A 19,878-nucleotide genomic window follows, 5' to 3' on the forward strand; every position below is an offset into this window, starting at 1 on the left:
GGAGGGAGAGAGGTTGCTTTGGTCACAGGTAGCTGACCGTGACAAGAGCCGGAAGCTGGCTCCTCAGAGCTGGGCTCTTGAGTAGTGAGTAGCAAGCTACCTCCAAAAACAGCAAAGTAGCATCTCACAGCCTTGTGAGGCTGATGTGGCCCTATCCCAGCCCAGATGGCCTCCATAAATGTTCTCTCTGAGACAAAGAGAAGAGGCCCAGTCCCAAAGGGGAGGAGGTGGCATGTGACTGCTCTGGTGCCTCCAGGTTCAGCTTTGATGACCACAGGGCTCCCCGCTTCTCACGGTGCCCCCAGGTATCCAGATCTGAGTGTCATGTGCCTCTCTGCACATCTGTTCTCAGAATGATCACGAGAGGAGTAATGTTGCCCCAATTTGCAAATGGCATGAGTGAGGTCACCTGGAGCTAGGACAGGAGGTCAGAGTGTGTGGCCCTGACACATTGGCTGTTCCACCATCCCGCTGAGGTGGAACCCATCCCTCAGGAAGGGCTGATTTTGTCTTCAGAAAGGTGAAGAAAAATGCAGCCACAGGAGGGCTACATGTGAGCATTGGCAAAGGGCAGCCATAGCCGCGCTGTTAGGTCTGTAGGCAGACCACTCCTCCTAGCTCTCCTTCCCTGGCTCTCGCTCGGCTCCACTCCTCTCCATTGTCCCTTCATCCTATCCTCTCTCTTCCCCTTGCCCTCCCCTTCTCCTCTTTCTTCTCTGCACTCCTTTTCTGCTTCCCTCCCTTCCTCTCTCCCTCCCTCCCTCCCTCCCTTCCTCCCTTCCTCCCTCCCTCCCTCCTTCATATGTCTCCAGCACCTCTGGCCTCATGCTCTGCCTTGGACATCAGTGGAACTCCAGAGCAGGGAGACATGGCCCTGCTTCTTGAGGTCACCAGTTGGTGTGAGATAAACTTGTCACTCACTCAAGGCCACCCAGGGTGACAGCTGCTCTGAGGGAGGTCTCTGTGAGGCCCCATGGGAACACAGATCAACACCTGCCTCCTGCTATTTCCTGCCTGGCTGGCAGGTTCTGTTCCAAGTGACACTGGGTACGTACCGTCTCCCTTGAACATTTGATTCATTCCAATAAAACCCTTTCATCTGAATGCGGCTTGATGAAAATTCATCAATCAAACGATTCAGATCTCAGACAGAGCAATCCATATCCAGCCCAGCACTTGGCGGCAGGCTGGGGTGTCCTTAGCCACCTGCTTGGGCAAGAGCCTTTCCTGTCTTCTTCCTGGTGGGTCCTAGCCAGAACTGAGTACAGTGCTTCTTGGGAGCCTTGAGCTGCGCTTCCTAGGGGCGCTGTGCTTCCTGGGGGCACTGTGCTTTTTGGAAACATGCATTTTCATACCACGCTCAGAAGCACCCCTTCATGTGACCTGGCCCAGACCCCTCTGTGGGATCTAGAGCTGTGTAGGCTTTGTGGGGCAGTCAGTATGAGGCAGCTCTTTTCTTGGGTTTCCTCAGAATAAGTGGGGGTGGGGACAGAGCGGCCCGAAGTCAAGCGGCCGAAGCAGGTGACGTCAGCAAGGAAATCTGCATAAATGTTCTTCAGAAACGAAATATAGAATGACTACACACTCCACTTGTACCACCCCTGGCTATTTACATAGAAGACACTCATCCCAGGCCACAGAGATGTCATAACATGATTCACAAGAACCAAGGCAGAGAATCAGCCTAGATACCTGTCTACGAGGAAGAGGAAATGTTCCTGGTAGGAAATGTTAGGTGTGTGCACAAGGCATTGGCCAAAGCTGGGAAACTAGAGCTGTCGAACTCGGAAGCGGAAGCGTTGTGGTAGCTGGTGGGTTCTAAGGCAGCATTGCCTAGTCTAGTCGCTCTTGGCTTTTTCCTTTAAATGTGTGTGTGTGTGTGCATGTTCACACATGTATCTACACATATTGAGAGAGGACAATCTTGTGTGTCATCTACCTCCTTTGAGACGTGGTCCTTCAGTGAAGCTTATCAAATAGGCTCGCTGGCTAGCAAGTAGGAATCTGTAGACAGACGTTTCTAAGGGGGAAATGCTGCGGAATAATTCTTTTGAACATTGTAAAAATGTGTTGCTCTCGCTGTTAATAAAAAGCTGACTGGTTCTCATTGTTAATAAAAAGCTGATTGACTGATAGCTAAGCAGGATTTTCAGGGCATAGGGAATATTGGGAAGAAGAGCAGAGTCGGAGGAGATCCCAGGAGATGAAGAGCGAGCAGGATGGGAGGAATGTGTGTGAGGGCATACACATCGATGCATAGAACCTCAGGGCAGCACATGGATGAATACAAGTGGGTTAGTTAAAGTTGTAGGAGCTAGTTAACAATAAGCCTGAGCTATCGCCCTAGCAATTATAATTAATATTAAGTTTCTGAGTGATTATTTGGGAGTACTGACCAGAGAAGAAAACTCTTTCTACAGGGATCCTCTCCTCTCTGCCTCCCCAGCACTGGGATTTCAAGTGTGTACCTCGATGCTTGGTATTTTCAGGGGGGTTCTGGGGATTAAAGTCATGCCCTTGTGATTGAGTAGCAAATGTTTTACTGACTGAACCATCTTCCCCATCCGGCATCCATTTTTTGATCATTTAAATGCATTCCAGTGACCTGTACACTTCCCCTACTGGAGAAGGGCGCAGTGTTACTGGTTATAGTAAGGGCAGCAGGAGACTCTCTGGTGTGTCCCTGGAGGGCTTGGTTCCCTAATGTACACCAACGAAGAGTGTGAGCCCAGTGATGGCTTCAGGCCTCTGAGAGCTTAGAACCTGGGCTTTTTTTGGTTAATGCTGGGATGCTCACAGCCGTCTAAAGTTCTCCACATCTGAAGCAGCCGGTTGCTTTTCTCTCAAAATCCTGAAGACTGAACTCTACCAAGCTGATGGTTCTGGTTGCTTATTGCCTGTTCCTTTTCATATCAGCCTTAAAAACTGGTACAGCAGCAATGGTCACACAGCTTTCGTTCTTACACATCACCCACATTCACCTCTCACCACCCTTCTTGCTCCTCCCTACTCCCTGCTGCTCCCCCCTCTCCCCAACAAATGGTCGCTCCTCTGCTTTTCTGTATTTTCGGCCTAGATTTTACAGATGCTGCCTTGGTGTTTCTGAGTCTGCCTTATGTCATGCAACTTGAGGACCTTCAGCTTCCTTCGTTTTCCTGCATAATAGCATTTTTCGTGCTGGCTGAATTGTATTTCCTGTGTATACATTTTATTTCTTTTATGCACGCCTTTGTTGGTGGGCATCTAGGCTGAACCCTCTTGTACCTTGATTAAAATGACAAGAGCCAGAGTAATAATGGCTATTTGGCCATCTCTGTGGGCTGTTGACTGGGAGACCTTTGGGTGCTGGGCCTCATGAGGCCTCGGCATGAGCCCCAGTGTAACTTCCTGAGCCTAACTTGAGTTGAGTTTGGAGACCTGTCTCTGGCTATAACTTCCACACAGGAAGTGACTCAGCACAACCCATCCTAGGCCCGCTTCTGCCCAACCACCGCTAACGTGGCAGAATATTATTGGCCCTTGTTCCTTGCTCCACCTTGACTCATCCCAGGCTTCACTCCCCCATCTCAGCCTATATATGTTCCTGCCTCCTCCCTCCCTCCCTCCCTTCCTTTCCCTTCCCTTCCCTTCTTCTCCTCTTCCTCCTTCTCCTCCCTCTCCATCTTTTTCTTCTTCTTCTGAGAAATGTTATACTTAATTCATTGACTCATTTGTTTATTAGATGATTCGGGTTGTTTTGGGGGTGTTTAATGTTTTGAATTCTTAGTACATTCTGGATGCTAATGATCAGCTGTCTAGCTGGCAAAATCTTCTACTACCCTCTAAGATGACTTTTCACTTTGGTAACTCTTCCCTTTGCTGTGAAAAATCTTTTAACTTGATGTAATTGAATGAAATCTCATTAGTTAATGTTTTCTTTTATTTCCTGAGCTTTTGGAATCTTTTAAGGGCACCCTTTGCCTCACCTACACTTTGAAATGATTTCCTCAAGTGTCAGGTTTCCAGGTCTCGCGTTAAGGCTTTCTGATTCCTTTGCGAACACACAGGGTTCCCAGCACCATTTACTGAGCGGTTTGCCTTCTCTCCAGCGTGTATTCTGACAACTCCATTGAAAACCAGGCAGTTGTATCTGAATGTGTTTGTTTCTGGGTCCTCTATTCTACTTTGTTAGCCTATGCTTTGTTGGGCTATATTCTTTGTGACTATGGCTCTGTAGTGTAATTTGAACTTAGGCATTGATGTACCCATGGCCATTGCTTTTTCTACTTAAGATTCTTTTGATTATTTGGGTGTTTTGTGCGTTCACGTAAATTTTGGGACTTTTCCCCCTATTTCTGTGAAAAATAGTGTTGGCACTTTTGTAAGGGTTGCATTGCATGGGTTCATTGCTTTCAGCAATGCAGCTATTTCCGTGATATTAATCTTGCTGATGCATGAACAACAGATGTCTTTTCACGTTTGCAGTGTCTTTCTCAACTTCTTTCTTCAGTGACTTAAAGTTTTTGCTGTGGAGGTATTTCACCTCATTAGATATTTTATTTGTATTAAACTTTTGTAAATGATATCTTAACCATCTGGTTTTATTCTTGGCCAGTTTGTTATTGGTAAATTACTGATTTTTGTATCTTGATGTTTACCCTACTACTTTGCAGAAAGTGTGTGTCAGAGCTAAGGATTTTCTGGTGGACTCTATAGGGTCTTTTAAGTACAGGATCAAGACATCTGTGAATCAGGATGATTTCACTTGCTTTTTTCCTATTTGTATCCCTTTCATTTCTTTATTTTGCCTTATTGCTTTGGCTAAGCTTTCAAGCACTATATTGAATAATGGGAGAAAGTAGACACCGATTTTTGTTACTGACTTCAGAGAAAATGCTTCCCATAATAAGTATAATGCTAGGTATATATTTGTTATATATAGCCCTTATTATATTGAATGGTTTTTTTCTTTCTAGTTTCTTCATGGATTTTTTTTTTTTCGAGACAAGGTTTCTCTGTGTTACAGTCCTTGTTGTCCTGGAACTAACCCTTGTAGACCAGTCTGGCCTTGAACTCAGATATATCCGCCTACCTCTGCCTCCGAAGTGCTGGGATTAAAGGTGTGTGCCACCGCTGCCCAGCATTCTTCATGGATTTTTATTATAAAGGGATATTGAACTTTGTCAGCTTTCTGTATCTATTGAGATGATCATGTGATTTTTTTTGGCCCCAAGTCTATGTAGTCTTGATTGATTTATGTATGTTTAAGCATCCCTACATCCTTGAATGAGACTAACTCAATTCCACTATATAATTTTTAAAATTGTGCTGTTGAATTTGGCTTTTAATTTTTTTGTGTGACATTCTTTGTGCTTTCAAATTCCAGTAAATAGTATTTTCCTTTGATTCTAAATTTTTTAAATTTTCTTTTATGAGTTTTCAACGACCTAATTTATTATTTACTACTGTATTATTCAATTTTCATGTGTTTGTATATTTTACACAATTTTTCTTGAATTTTATTTAGAACATTTGCACAGATGTCCGTCAGGTGTTTAGGACACAGAGAGAAAGAGTGACATTCCACTTTATGTTGGGATGAGGTCATAGGTGGCTTAGTGTCATCACGGGGTAGATGTCGCTACTCATGACCAGAGTGAAGGGCTAGGGAGAGCAGGTGTGAGACTGAAATGGAGGAGTTCAGGAGTTCTTTCCTTCCAGACAAAGGAAGCCACATGGGACATGAGGGGCAAAGCGACTTTGGTGGCTTGTGTGTGGAGGACGTCCTGGTCATCGTGCTCTTTGGAGGAGGCCAACCCTGTCTATCATGACAGCAGGACGGTTATTTCAGCATGCTCTCCCTCACCCCACAATCCCAGCTCTGAGAATTTTGCAACCCATTTGCTTGGCTAATGACCACATTCAGAAGTTTTGAGCAGAAGGCGGTGAGCCCTGCAATGAGACGATGGGCGTCCGGGAGGCCACAGTTCCCCAGGGATTGCCTCTGGCCTCCCAGGGTTGGCTATGTCTCTGCTCATGAGTCTTTGCAGGGGCTCAGGCTTGCGGCAGTTTACCTGATTGCCCCAGAATCTTCCTTCAGCTTGGTGCGATGCAGGGCTTGGAGAGGTAGACAGACCCCAGGTTGATCAGGCTTTTGGACCTTTTCTTAGGGGTCCACCTACTCCCCGGGCAGATCCAGGTATCTGCCTTCTAATTGGCTCCTGTGTCCTGGGAGGGATGAGCCGTTCTGGGGAATGTCCCTGAGCTGAGAGCTGCTTCTTCCTGGCCACAGGAAGCAGAGTCTTAAGGATTCATTCAGCTGTAGCTTGCAGACATTGGGTCCGTCCTGGGTTCTTCACACAACCAAGCCTCAGGTGGGCAGGCTGTTGGTTCTGGGCCCAGATGTCAATCATGTTCCCAGGATCCAGCTCTCACGTTGTCTCGTCATTCTTAGTGTATCGACCTTTGCATGATGCCTTGTGCTTTTACAACAGCGGCTCCAGCTCCAGACATCGCGTCCGCGTTCAAGGAGTGAAGAGTAAAGAAGGCAAATGCTCACCACGTGATGCTCGCCACGTGATGCTCGCCACGTGATGCTCGCCACGTGATGCTCACCATGTGACTCATGTATTAGGGGAGAAGGGACTGCTTCCCAGAAAACCTACCTCCAGGCTGCAGCTGAGAATATAGGACTGTTTCTTGCTGCAAAGGAGGCTGGGAAAGTGGGTCTCAGAAGCACAGGTGGGCTTGAGTGTATCATGAGTCACATCTGGGTCTGTGCAGCCCAAATGCAGCCTAGGGTCTGTGCTTGGGGAGGAAGGAGGTTGGGTGTTGGGCAGGAAGCTGACTAGACATTGTCCCAGCACTCACTCTCAAAGGTGGGGGATGTGAGATTTGTGCAGGGGAGAACCCATTAGTGCAGACACGCTGCAGTTTCTCAGGAAGGTCGACTGCATGCATCACACACTCGGGATGTCTCTGGGTCTGACGCTAGCCAGTGCTCAGGATACACCCACTATCAGGAGGCTGTTCTCCTTGTCTTCATTACCCACACAAGGAAACACATGCTCTTTTGATTAGCGTGTGTTTGATTAGGTTAAATACATACAAGTAACAGAAGGAGAATCGGTTTGAATCTCAAGCCTGGGCTGTGAACCCTGGGTCTGGCCTCTCTTCTCAGTGAATTCTGGCCAAGATTCAGTCTCCTATGGTCTGAAAAGAGAGTGCTGAGTGGCTGCTTGGGATGCCATGGCTTGCTGTGCTCTGTGCCTGGTTTTACATTGTGGTGACAGGCTCGGTGCTTCCTTGGATTTGTGAATCCAGGTCTGCTTCCCACAAACGTGTGAGCCACAGTAGAGGGACCATGTTGTACCTTACTTCTGGGTCTCTGTGTTATATGTTTTTTTTTTATTTTTTATTTTATCAACTTGATACAAGTTAGGGTCATCTGAGAAAATGCCTCCCATCAGTTTGACCTGTGGCAAGTCTCAGGGGAGCTTTCTCTATTATGTAATATCAATTATGACTTCTATGTTAGGGTCAGCCCACTGTGTGCAGTGCCATGCTTGGGCAGGTGGTCCTGGGCTGTATAAAAAGCTTCTCGAATGAGCCGTGAAGAACAAACCATTGAGCGCCTCTCTGTGGCTTCTGCTTCAACTTCTACCATAGCTTCTCTTCATGGTGGAATGTAAGCTGCAAGAGAAAATAAACCCTTTCCTCCACAGGTCGCTTCTGCTCATGGTGTGTGTGTGTGTGTGTGTGTGTGTGTGTGTGTGTGAACACAGCAACAGAAAGCAAAGCAGAGCACTCTTCCTGAACACAAGCCAATCTCAAACCTGTCCCAAACCTGAGGTTGCTGAAAGGTTGCGGGTGTTGGCTTGTAATTGAGTGGCACCGTCATGGAAGCAGTGAGGTCATTTAAGCACGTCACAACAGTAGTGACTTTTGGGAGCAGTGCTGGGGAGGACAGCAAGAAACCAGACCAGGGAGTAAAGAACTCAGTTTTGCAATGGATCTTCTGGCTGGACTTTCTCACCCTGACCACAGAGAGGCAGCACTTGAGAGGCACTGTCCTGGCCTGCATGCTCTCTTCTTCAGGGGCTCCCATGAGCCCATCCAGTTCTCAGACTGAAGTCTCCCAGTTGGAAAAAGTGAGAATGAAGAAGGGACCCTGCGAGGATTCCCTGCAGGTTACCTGGAGGAAGTGGATCTTGGTCTGGATAAGTGATTCTCAACATGTGGGTTGCAACCACTTTGGGGGACCACGTATCAGCTATCTGGTATATCGTATTACAATTCGTGACCATAGCAGAAATTACAGTTATGAAGTAGCAATGAAATAGTTTAATGGTTGGAGGTCACCACAACATGAGGAACTGTATTAAAGGCTCACAGCATTAGGAGGGGTGAGGACCATCCATCCAGACTCTGGATGGATCAAGGCAAGTTCAGAATGCACACACAGAGACTGAACTCAACTCATGTGTGCCAGGTACAGCCCGAGGTGCAGGGAGCAAGAAAGACATGGAATAGCCCTAAAGGGAGATGGGTTAGTTGGGGGTGAAGGGGACACCCTTAGATTTGTCACCTAAGATAGAACTGGTGATGGTGACAGAGAAAGGGAGGATCAGATGCATTCAGATCGATGGGGACCATGACATTGGTGGCTTGTTCTGACAGCATGAGAGGTCTCACTCAGAGTAGCCTCCTCCTGAGCTAATGTAAAGAAAGTGACCACATTGGTGTGGGGGCGGGGCTGGGGCAGAGGAGGTAATAATAAGGTCAGATGGGTCATCTGGATTATCAGTTTTATGGGATATAAAGTCACCATGGAAATGAGCTTTGGTGCATCTGTGAGTGAGCTTGCAGAACGCATTAACCCGCAGAGGGAGGATCCATCCTGAATGTGGGTGGCACCATCCCATAGGATGAGGTCCCAGACTTAATGAGAAGCAAGCAGCTGGGCTCCTTCTGTTCATCGCTCTGCTTCCAGTCTGTAAATGAAACATAACCAGTTCCTTCACGCTTCTCTGCCATGACAGATAGTACCCTCAAACCATCCACCTCCAAAACCAACCCCTCCTCCTCCCACTTGTTGCAGCTGGCTGTGTTGTCCCGGCAGTGAGAGAGCTAATGGAGAAGGTAGACTTTATCCGAGTTCAAGTCTAACCCCACTCATTAATGTTTTCATGTTGTTTTTAACTGAGTCACTCTATTGGCCAATGAAGACTCAGAGTCAGATGTGGGGATGAAAACCTGCTGGACCAAAGAATCCGAGAAGTCACCAGCTACCTTTCCTTTGTGGTGGGAGACCCAGCAAGAGAGTGTCAAACCAAAAGGACCATGAATCTTTAAGACCCTCCCTACTCCTTCCTGTGTGCCTCTCTATCCATATTCCTGGCTCCTCCATCCTCTTCTATGGCTAATTCTTGTCAACTAGTGGCTGGCTCCGCACCCCCGATCCAAGGTTAACTATTAACACCGTCTCAGAGTTCCACAGAGTGAGAAAATATCCTGAAACATTTAAAAAATTGTGTATACGTGTCTGTGTCCGAGTGTGGGTTTGTTCACACGAGCACAGTGCCTATGGGGGCCAGAAGAGGATGTTAGCTCTTTCAGAGCTGGAGTTACAGGCAGTCGTAAGTTGTCCGGTGTGGTGCTGGGAACCGAACTCAGATCCTCTGCAAGAGCAGGAAGTGCTCTTACCGCCAGGCCGTCCCTGCAGCCCCTGCTGCACCTGTCTTGAGACTATGCAACTGTCCTCAGCCTGTTCTGTGGGCAAATTGTGTAATTGAAGACAAAACCCTGCTGGGTTCGAGCTGAAATCCAGCTCTCTCTTAACCCGGGAGGTGGGGTGAAGGTCCAGCATCTGCACCTGAGACCTGGTCCTGGGCCAGCCACAGCAGGCTGTGAGAGGAAGAAAAGTCCCTGCCCTTATGGGGCAAGTGTAGAGAGATGCAGCAAAGGAAGGCATCCGCCGTGCTGAGCTGGCTGGTTTCACAGAGGAGACTGGCCAGGGATGAGGCAGCACAGCTGAGCAACATTTTGTTTGTAGGAAGCTGCCAGAGGGCTAGCCTGGGCAAGGACAGCAGGCTGGAATTGGCCACTGGGCAGTGTTGGTGGTAACAGATGTATCCAGGCTTAGAGATATTGGTGTAGCCCTTCAAGGGAAATGGCACTCAAATATCCAAGTCTAGGGAAATAGGGAGAAAAGGGAAATTAATTCAGTAAAGCAAAAACCAAAACATCATCCACAACCAAAACGGGGTGTCCCAAATGTCAGATGGGATGGCAAGGGCACCTTACAGGTGGCAGAGTCTGCAGAGACGACACCCAGCCAGGGACACACCCCAAAGACCCAGAGGAGTGAGGGAAGATGAGTGGGGCAGCGAGGAGGGAATTAGGGCAGAGCAGGCGGGATGAGCAGATAAATACACACCACCTGTGGAATGAGCAGCGTTCAACCCTGGTCAAACCCACAACCTGTGAAGACATGATGGCTATGAACCTAGCTCTCTGACTGTTTCCCCTAGGAGAAAGGCTCTAATACGATGCTTCTGCCAAGCCGCAACTGTAGCACCAGCCTTCAGTGTTCCTCTCATATCCCATAGCTCACACAAGCAGGAGAGGAGATGGTGGTAAAGAGTTCCGCTCCATAAGGACAAATCCAAACACTCCAAAGGGGACACTCCATCCCTCGGCCCATAGAACAGCCTCTGCATGGAACTTCCCACTTGGTTCATGGGTGGAGTGTTTGCCTACAACAAGCAAAAGGCCTCCCTTTGGAGGGCGTGAAACCAGGAGTTAAAGAAAAAGAAAAACCACACAACTCAAAATGAAACTGGAGAGCTGGCTCAGAGGTTCAGGGCACTGGCTGACCTTACAGAGAACCAGAGTTCAGTTCCTAGCATCCATGTGAGGCTGCTCACAACTGCCTGTCACTCCAGTTCCAGGGCATCCAGTGCCCTCTTCTGGCCTCTGTGGGCACTGCACTCATGTACACACACCCTTGTATAGACATATCCACAATTAAAAATATAATAAATCTCTTCTTAAGGGAAAATAGGAGTTAGTGTATGGGTGCACCTCCAGGAGACCAGGAAAGGTAGGTACAGGGTGGTCTATCGCAGAGGGCCCTTTGCCTTCAGTCTGCCTTCCAGGACACGGTCCTCCCATCTTTAGGCCAACTGTTGGGAGCCAGGGCTACTGAAGTAGAAGCCCAAGTTCCCATCCCTGGGAGCAGATCTCTCTCTCCTGTGGTCAAATGGACCAGTGATGTCTCCTTCCCACAGAGTTTACAGAGAGAATGCCAGGTGGACTTAAATGTGGAACAAGGAAGGAAGTCATCAAAACTGGCGGAGACCACACATGAGCCTTCACCACTCCCACACCCTCGCCCCAAGGAACTGAGATGATCGGCAGCTCCCCTGAGAGTGGTGCATATTTAAATCCATCCAAACTTTTGAGTCTAGGTCAGGGTGAAAAAGACAAGACCCTCCTGGGGAGCCCACAGACACAATTACTCCAGTCAGGAAGAAAATGTTCACAACTTCCAGAAAGGAGGTAGCTGACATGCTGGATTCTCTGCCAACGATGCCAGTATGGGTTGGTGAAGCATTCCCCATGGGCTTGTGTCCTCAAATGATGGCACTGTTCTGGGAAGCTTTGGAACCTCTAGGGGGTGGAGCCTCACTGGAGACTTGAATCACTTGGGTATTGCATCGAGAGTCACAGGCCAGCTCTACTCCCTGTATGGCCTCTGCTTCCAGTTCCACTAGGGTGTGAACTAAGAACTCACAGCTGAGAGCCGTGATGGACATAAATCTTTGCTCAAGTCTCTTCTAGATGTGTGACCACCGCCATGCAGGAAGCAACTGACACATGTACCTCAGGCCTTGCGATGCTCATGAGGACAGATCTTCACCCTTAAGGAAATGATGTGTGTATGAGCACCGTGTAGTGTAAGATGGTCTACGCACACCAGAGTACTCATTCACAGGTGTGCGGCCCCCAGGCCACCTCCAGAGCTGGCTCCCTGCCCTGCATCACAGCCAACACCCTTCTCCAGAGGACACCACCAGAGTTGCCAGGAAGGCAGCTCCAGAAGGGCGTTCCCTGAAGTTGTGCTTTCCTTCGCCCATGCCAGGGGCGCCCGCCTGTGTTGTGTGCATTATTTTGATTCTCACTTATGACCGACCGTACAGGGTTTGTGTGAATTTGTTAAGACATAACCTTTTTCCAGTTGATACGTAGTTGCAGTGGGAAAATTTTAAAATGGATTCTCCTCAGCAACTTTTAGATCAAGGAGATAACAAAACCTTAGATTTTAGTTTATTTAGATAGCAATCCCTGACAGCAGCATTTTGGATGCAGCCAAAGCCATGTTCAGAGGAAAACCCATATGATTAAATGTTCCGCATTGCATATATAAAAGAAGAAGGAGGTGTGGATGGCTAGTAAGTCAACTAAAGAATATCAAAAAGGAGGATTATAAATAGACCAAACAATAAAGGGCTATATTGTCAGAAATTAAAGAAAAAAAATCTATTAGGAAGAATAGCCATGTGAATAGTGAGATAAAGAATTGGTTATTTCAGGACACACAGGCAGGTGGATCTTTGAGTTCAAGGCCACCCCAGTAAATAAAAAAATGTATATATGACCCTAGTTTACTTTTGTCAAAGACTGACGTTAACATGTCCACTAGATAAGCCCCCCTTTGCAATGCATTTGAGATAGTCTTAGTAGAAGAAATTTCATTTGAGCTGTATCGAACCATTGAAAAAGAGAGACCCTCCTCCCAACTAAGTCTTTGCACCTACCTCGGAGGACTTGGCTCTCCCACAAGTCCACCCTGGGCCACATGTGGACACACTGGCAGTGGGTACTGTTGCCAAGTGTCACGGCTTGGACAGGCAGAGTCAGCCGGGAAGGACCGACCCGCGAAGGTCTACAAGATCTCAAGGCTTGTGTAGTTTCCGGCGTTTGCTTCCAGAAACAAATGTGTTCTTCAACACTAAACTTGGCTGGAATTGGACCAGCCAATTGGACTTTTCAGCTTTTATTCAAATGGACGAGTTTAGGATTGGAAACAAAAGCAAGGGCAATTCTCTGTTTGTGGCAGAGCCTCAAGCTTGCTCACCACCATGATTTCAGAAGAGTGCATCTGCAATCCCAGCATTTGGGAAGCTGAGACAGGAGAATTGCAAATTTGAAACTGACCTGAGCTGCATGGGGAGGCTCTGTCATGATGAAAAAGAAACATGTAACCCAGTGAAATTAATTTTAAAATGTGCTAGTGTTCAAGACATTGTCATGTCAACATAGAATAGTTATTGATGCAATATTTTACACTGTTTTGTTCTGTTTAAATCTTCTAATTCAAGTGTGTGGCTTGATCCTTCACATCATATTTGAGTTTAGCTGTTTGCATTTCATTGTGCTTGAACCTATAGGAATATTTGATAAAATTTACAATTTTAGAAATATATAACCATATCCACCTCATTCCCAGAAAGTTTTAATAACTGGATTTGCTTGAGAAAACCGTTTCCTTTTCTATTTCTTTCATCTTTAAAGGAAAAGCTAGACTAAGGGGGCTGGAGAGGGGGCTCCACGGCTGAGAGAGACTGCTTCCTGCTCTTGCTGAGACCCCAGCTTTGGTTCCTGACGTCGCAACACTCAGCTCAGAACTGTCTGCGAGTCCAGCTCCGGGCGATCAGACTCGGCCCCCACAGGAGCCGCCCTCATGCACACCCACTCCATACACAAATGAATAATTAAACAAATTTTTAAAAGAGATGCCAACAGAGACTAGATGAAACCAAAGCCTGAGAGATACGAGATTCTAGGGTCCCGGTGGAGGAAATCAAAGGGGCAGGCCATAGATCGAAAATCAACTCTAAATGTACCAACATCACACAGGGGTTGTCAGCTTCCTGAGTATTTCTTAGATGATCTGCATGATACTGATGATTGCACTTAAATCTGCATTTTGGTCTGTGTTGGGGAAAACTGAAAAATTATGTTTATTGATTTGTATGATAAAAGATTTACATTTAGGTATTATTGTTTTGTCTCACTATGCAGTCTCAGCTGGCCTTGAGCCCATAGCAGTCCTCCTGCCTCAGGTTTCCCAGTGTTGGCATTACAGGCATGAGCTGTCGTGTGAGAATTTTACCCCCTCTGTCAAGGTCGCTGACAGAATTCGGGCTCAGCTTTTAAATCTGCATCATGAATTTTTCAGGGAGAGATCTAGTGATGGAGTCTAGGTTCTTTGTCATTGATCACTGCCTCTTGGGCACGTCTGTCATTAATTATTGCCTCTTGGGCATGTTATTGATCATTTCCCCTTGGGAATGTCTGTCTTCTGTTTGGGGGAAATCTTGACTAGGACTCAGTGCTTCAGAAAAATCTCGGTGAGATTCCTCCATGACTCAGCCAATGAGCAAGAACACTTGAGTTCCAGAAACTCAGGATGACTCGTGGCTCACGTGGTAAAGTCTGCTGATTTTGCACTGTATCCATGGCATTCCCGCAGTCCACTCCAGAAACCGAACCCTATTATCTTCCTTGTGCATCACATGATGCAAACTGGCATTGAGTGAGACCTCAGCCTCTAGTTTTATATCCCACAGCGTCTAGGTTACCCAGCAGCGACGAAGTCAATTCTGTCTCGATGGAAATGAATTTCCTCTTTTAGCTGAAAGTCTCTCTTGACGGAGTGGGTGACTCAAAACTACTTATGTCATGAGTTCAGTTCTTTAGTCTGCGAGCTGCAGTTTCCTTGCAGATTTGAGAGTCCTTTTAGTTAAAAATATACTTGGAAAAGCTTATGGAGAACCTAGGGGCTGGCTTGGTGGTGAGAACGCTTGCCAGGTCAGCGTGAGGACCTGACCTCAGGTTCCCCAACGCTGGAGTGAGATACTGGCTTTGCCTTTGACCCCAGCACTGTGAGGGAGAAGATGGTGATGGGAAGATCCCTGGGCTTTGTCGGTCAGTCTAGCCAGAAAAACAGACAGCTCCAAGGTCAGTGAGAGCCTTTGTCTCAAGGAAATGAGGGGGTGAATGGTAGAAAAAGATGCCTGACAAATGCATGCACGTGCACACACACAGACATACACACCCCCAAAATAAGGAGAAATGTGTACTGGGCAGAGACCAACCCAAAGCTAAAACAAAGTTGTACTGCCCAAAGTAACCTCATTTTATTCAAGCCTTAGCTAAACTCCCTCAGCTGCTCCCCAGCCCCCACTGAGCACAGCCCCAGAAGAACTTTCTCACGCGGGAGCTACCGGCTTAAATAAATGACCCACATTGGCCTTGTATTCATGGTGGTTGGTAATCTACTCACGTGGGTGTAACAAAGTTAATTCACTTTATCAGATTATCCATCAGTTGGTCTTAGTTTCAGAAGAATCATAGTTTCAGAAATGTTTTAAATTCTAGGGTCAGTGGGTTTTGCTGGTTTAATTGAAGATTTCAAACTTATTTTTGCAAAATGTCCCTTAACATCTTTTCTTTAAAAAACAGCCTATATGGGGCTGGAGAGATGGCTCAGTGGTTAAGAGCATTGCCTGCTCTTCCAAAGGTCCTGAGTTCAATTCCCAGCAACCACATGGTGGCTCACAACCATCTGTAATGAGGTCTGGTGCCCTCTTCTGGCCTTCAGGCACACACAGAATATTGTATACTAAATAAATAAATAAATATTTTTTTTAAAAAAAAAAAAACAGCCTATAATTCACACTCCCAGAGAACCTAGACAACAAAGAGGACCCTAAAAAAGACATGCATGGATCTAATCTACATGGGAAGTAGGAAAAGACAAGATCTCTTGAGTAAATTGGGGCATGGGAACCATGGAAGAGGGCAAAAGAGGAGGGGAGAGGGAGAGAGTTGAAGGGAGAAAAATATATAGCTCAATAGAAACAATAAAAACAATCTTTTCTTTATATTGTAACAAAATTTAAAAACCAGAACGATAAGGAGTCACTGCCCACCTGAAACGATTTGCCCTTTTCTGGGCAGGGGTTCTAGTGTTGAAGCGGGCCCGAGTGGTACGCTGGTTTGTTAGTTTTCACTGGACTCTTCTTCCGGGCTTTAACTGACTTACCTCATTGATTCCTTTTGGCTGTCCCGAGGGAATCGTCTGCAGGTTCTCAGTGTGCTGCCTACGGCGTCTATCAGTGCTGTCCACTGTGTAACTTTAACCCAATGAAGAAGAGCTTTCCTTTGTTTCCGGGTGAAACCAAACCTTCCTTCCTCATTGCTCTGTGGTCCTGGTTTTGTTTCTGATCTGCACTCCCATCATTGCCCTGTTGGTACCCACAGGCCTCCTCTATCTTATATTTAAAACTTTACCTGTATTTAACTGTCAGGTCCCAAAGAAACCCAGGGCAGGGCTCACTCAGTGCCTGTGGCTCCTCCCAGCACTTCCCACCCGTCCCCTACCCTAAACCTCCCCAGTCCAGAGGCAGTTTGATTCCTATATAACCCAGCCAGTTTGGCTGCAAACTCTCTTGGTTCCCATGAGCTCTCTTGGTCTCTTGGCTCCTCTCTTGGTCCTCGCTGGCTGTCTCTTGGTTTCTTGGCTCCTCTCTTGGTTCTGGCTGTCTGTCTCTTGGTCTCTTGGCTCCTCTCTTGGTCCTGGCTGTCTGTCTCTTGGTCTCTTGGCTCCTCTTTTGGTCTTGGCTCGCCTTCTCTTGGCATCTTGGTTCTTCTCTCCCTCTTGGCTCTGCTCTTAGTCTCTTGGTTCCCATGTACTCTCTTTGCACCCACCTCCATGACCTGGTTCAGTCTGGACCCTTTCAGATGCCTCTGGCTGTTCTCTCTCTCATATCTACAATAAAAACTTCTCAATCAGTTTAGGAGCAATCATGTCCTCATTTTCCTTTACTTCGTATTTTAGTGTCTTTTTTATTTTTATTGCTGTCACCAGATACCTGACAAGAAACAACTGAGGGCAGAAAAGTTTGCTCTGCCATGGTGGTTTGAATAAAAATGAACACCATAGGCTCAAATATATAAATACCTAGTACACAGTCAGTGGAATGATTTGGGAAGAATTAGGAAGTATGGCCTTGTTGGAGGAGGTGTGTCACTGGGAACACAGTTATTCCCAGTGTTTCTCTCTCTCTCTCTCTCTCTCTCTCTCTCTCTCTCTCTATTTCTCTCTCATAGAAGACCATTCATTCATTTCCCCAGACTCCTGAAACAATCACACAGAAACTGTATTGATTAAATCACTGCTTGACCAATCACTTAAGCATATTGCTAGCTAGCTCTAACATCTATAATTAACCCATTTCCATTATTTTATTTTACCATAAGGCTCATGACCTATTGGAAAGGTTCTGGCTGGAAGCTTGTGTCTTTCTCCATAGCATCTCACTACTCCACATTCTTTCTCCCAGCATTCAGTTTAGCTTTCTCTGCCTAGCTCTACTCTACCCTATCACAGGCCAAGACAGATTTTTTTATTCATTAACCAATAAAAGCAATATATATACAGAAGGACTTCCCACACCATTTCCCCTTTTCTGTTTAAATGAAAAGGAAGGCTTTAACTTTAACATAGTAAAATTACATATAACAAAAGAGGTATCAAGCAAGAATTATAGTTACAATATTTATATCTACTTTATCTTTTATCATAACTGAGAAAAACTATAACTACCTATTCTTCAACTCCGTCAAAGACCCCAGAAGAACATAATGTTACCTAAGTAAACAAGAAGTGCATTTAAGCAACTTCAAAAACTCTAGAATTGACAGAGATATCTTGCTGCCTGAACAGTCACCCAAAGTTCTTCTGTATCATTGGAACATCCATATTCAGCCTACAGGCCCATAGTATCTAGCAGACTTTAGTATGAAACAGGAAATTTGAAGATCTGTTCTGCCTTGTAATTGCAAAGTCCATTAGTTGCTTTCTTCTGTGTCCTGCACAACGTCTGGAAGACTCTTTCATAAAGCAGGAACCCCGAAGGACTATCTCACCTTCTCTAGGAAACTTCAGTATTCATTTTTCTGTGGGTCCTGCATGTCCAGTTCACACAACATAACCTCAATCAGTCCAAGCAAGGGCAGTTTCTTGCCCAAATGGCTAACAAGGTCCATAAGAAGCCTCTTTGATGCTCATCATCCTCTTGAAGTTATTGGTGCTGCCAGGAGCAGATGTGTTTCACTATCATGAAAAGTCTTAAGTTCTTAAAGTGTTTTAAATGATATATTCTGAAGGTCTCTGAAAGATTTGAAGAATACGTATCTAACTTAAATATATCCCCATATATCAAGAAAATCTAACTAACATGGCTACAAACTTGACTATTGTAGATTATTATCTATTAACCTATATTTCTTAATTATACATTACATTTTCAAATGAGCTGGACAAACACAGTACCTTAATCAAGATCAGATATCTTGATATGTTTGATATACATAACAGTATAACAAAATATATGTTAAATTTGTATCAATAAACCAAGATCCATACCAATGTAAATCTCTATAACTTATCACCCTTTAAATGTAAACAAGCACTTATAAACAATATTTGGGAATATGGGCATAGTTGTCTCCAAACTGCTTCTTGCCTTTTGTTGGGCAAAGTATTTTCTTTTGGGGGTGTTCATGGCAACCTTCCAGGGGGTCTTGATCCATCAAACCACATTAGTCTGGAAAGAATACATAAGTTCTCATCTTCTGTGGAAACAAAAGAAGAACCTCATTTCTAAAGCAACAAATTCTTCGACCCAAATTCTGAAGTCAAGATACCTTTATGTTGGTTTATCTTAGCAGCTCATACAACGAAATGTCTTTCTGGACTTAGCTCCTTCACAGTCAAAAATTTAAAGAAAACACAATAGTACACACAATCCAGACTCTCTGTGTATATTCCATCTCTGTGTGGCATATTTTTCTTAATCTATTACTTTTCCTACAAGTTTAATATTTATTTCATTGTCTTTACTCCTTTAACCTATGACTGTACTCTTTTTAGATTTTAACTGTCTATAGTCTTTCTCCTCTCTCTTTCCCAAGCCTACATACATTTATCCAACACTGGGACCCATTTAGAGGTCTTTTTCATCTGAATCTGTCTTTATTGTATATCTGTAATCCTTCTCTATCCTAGAGAACTTTTAAAATGGTAAGCAGCTTGGTCACAGCAGCCCTGGGTGCTGGCTCTGCCTCTTTGCTTTTCAAAATGACAGAGGTACCATTACTGTCAACTCTGGGACTGCCAGGTAGGAGCCATGCTCACCACTTTAACTCTGAGAAGGAGTGTGTAGCTCATAAACCCTTTTTATCTGAGCAATAGCTAAATCTGCCATGCAGCTCACTGTGTGACCTGGAAATAGCTCTGTGTATGGTGGCAGCAATCTGCCATGCTCCCCTGCTTGTGCACGCCTTGTAGACCTGATTCTGCCACCTGCCCAGGCAGGGAGCAATGAGCTGTGGGCATGGTCAGCTGCTTTCCTCCCAATCCCAAGCGGGCATACAAGCACCTGGGCCCACAAACACAATTCAAATGCTTGGCCTCCTGAAAGGGCCAGAGCGGTTTGTGCTGCCATTTTGAAACTGCTAGCAAGGAAGTTTTTTTTTTCTACTGATGAATCAGGAAGACCTCTCTTAAAGAAGTTGCAGCCAGCAATCAGAGTACATTTGGAAAAAAAATGTGGCTAAACTTTGTTTTTTTTCTTTCTTTCTTTCTTTCTTTCTTTTCTTTTCTTTTCTTTCGTGTGTGTGTGTGTGTGTGTGTGTGTGTGTGTGTGTGTGTGTGTGTCTAAAATCCCTTTCCAAACCCTCTCAGGTTTTATGTGGATTTAGTTAGCACATGTTGGAGAGCCAACTTGTTGTAGGAGGCCCTTTGTACATTTTCTGGCCTCTCAG

Source organism: Myodes glareolus, chromosome 10, assembly GCF_982192425.1.
Source record: "Myodes glareolus chromosome 10, mMyoGla1.1, whole genome shotgun sequence".
NCBI lineage: Eukaryota > Metazoa > Chordata > Mammalia > Rodentia > Cricetidae > Myodes > Myodes glareolus.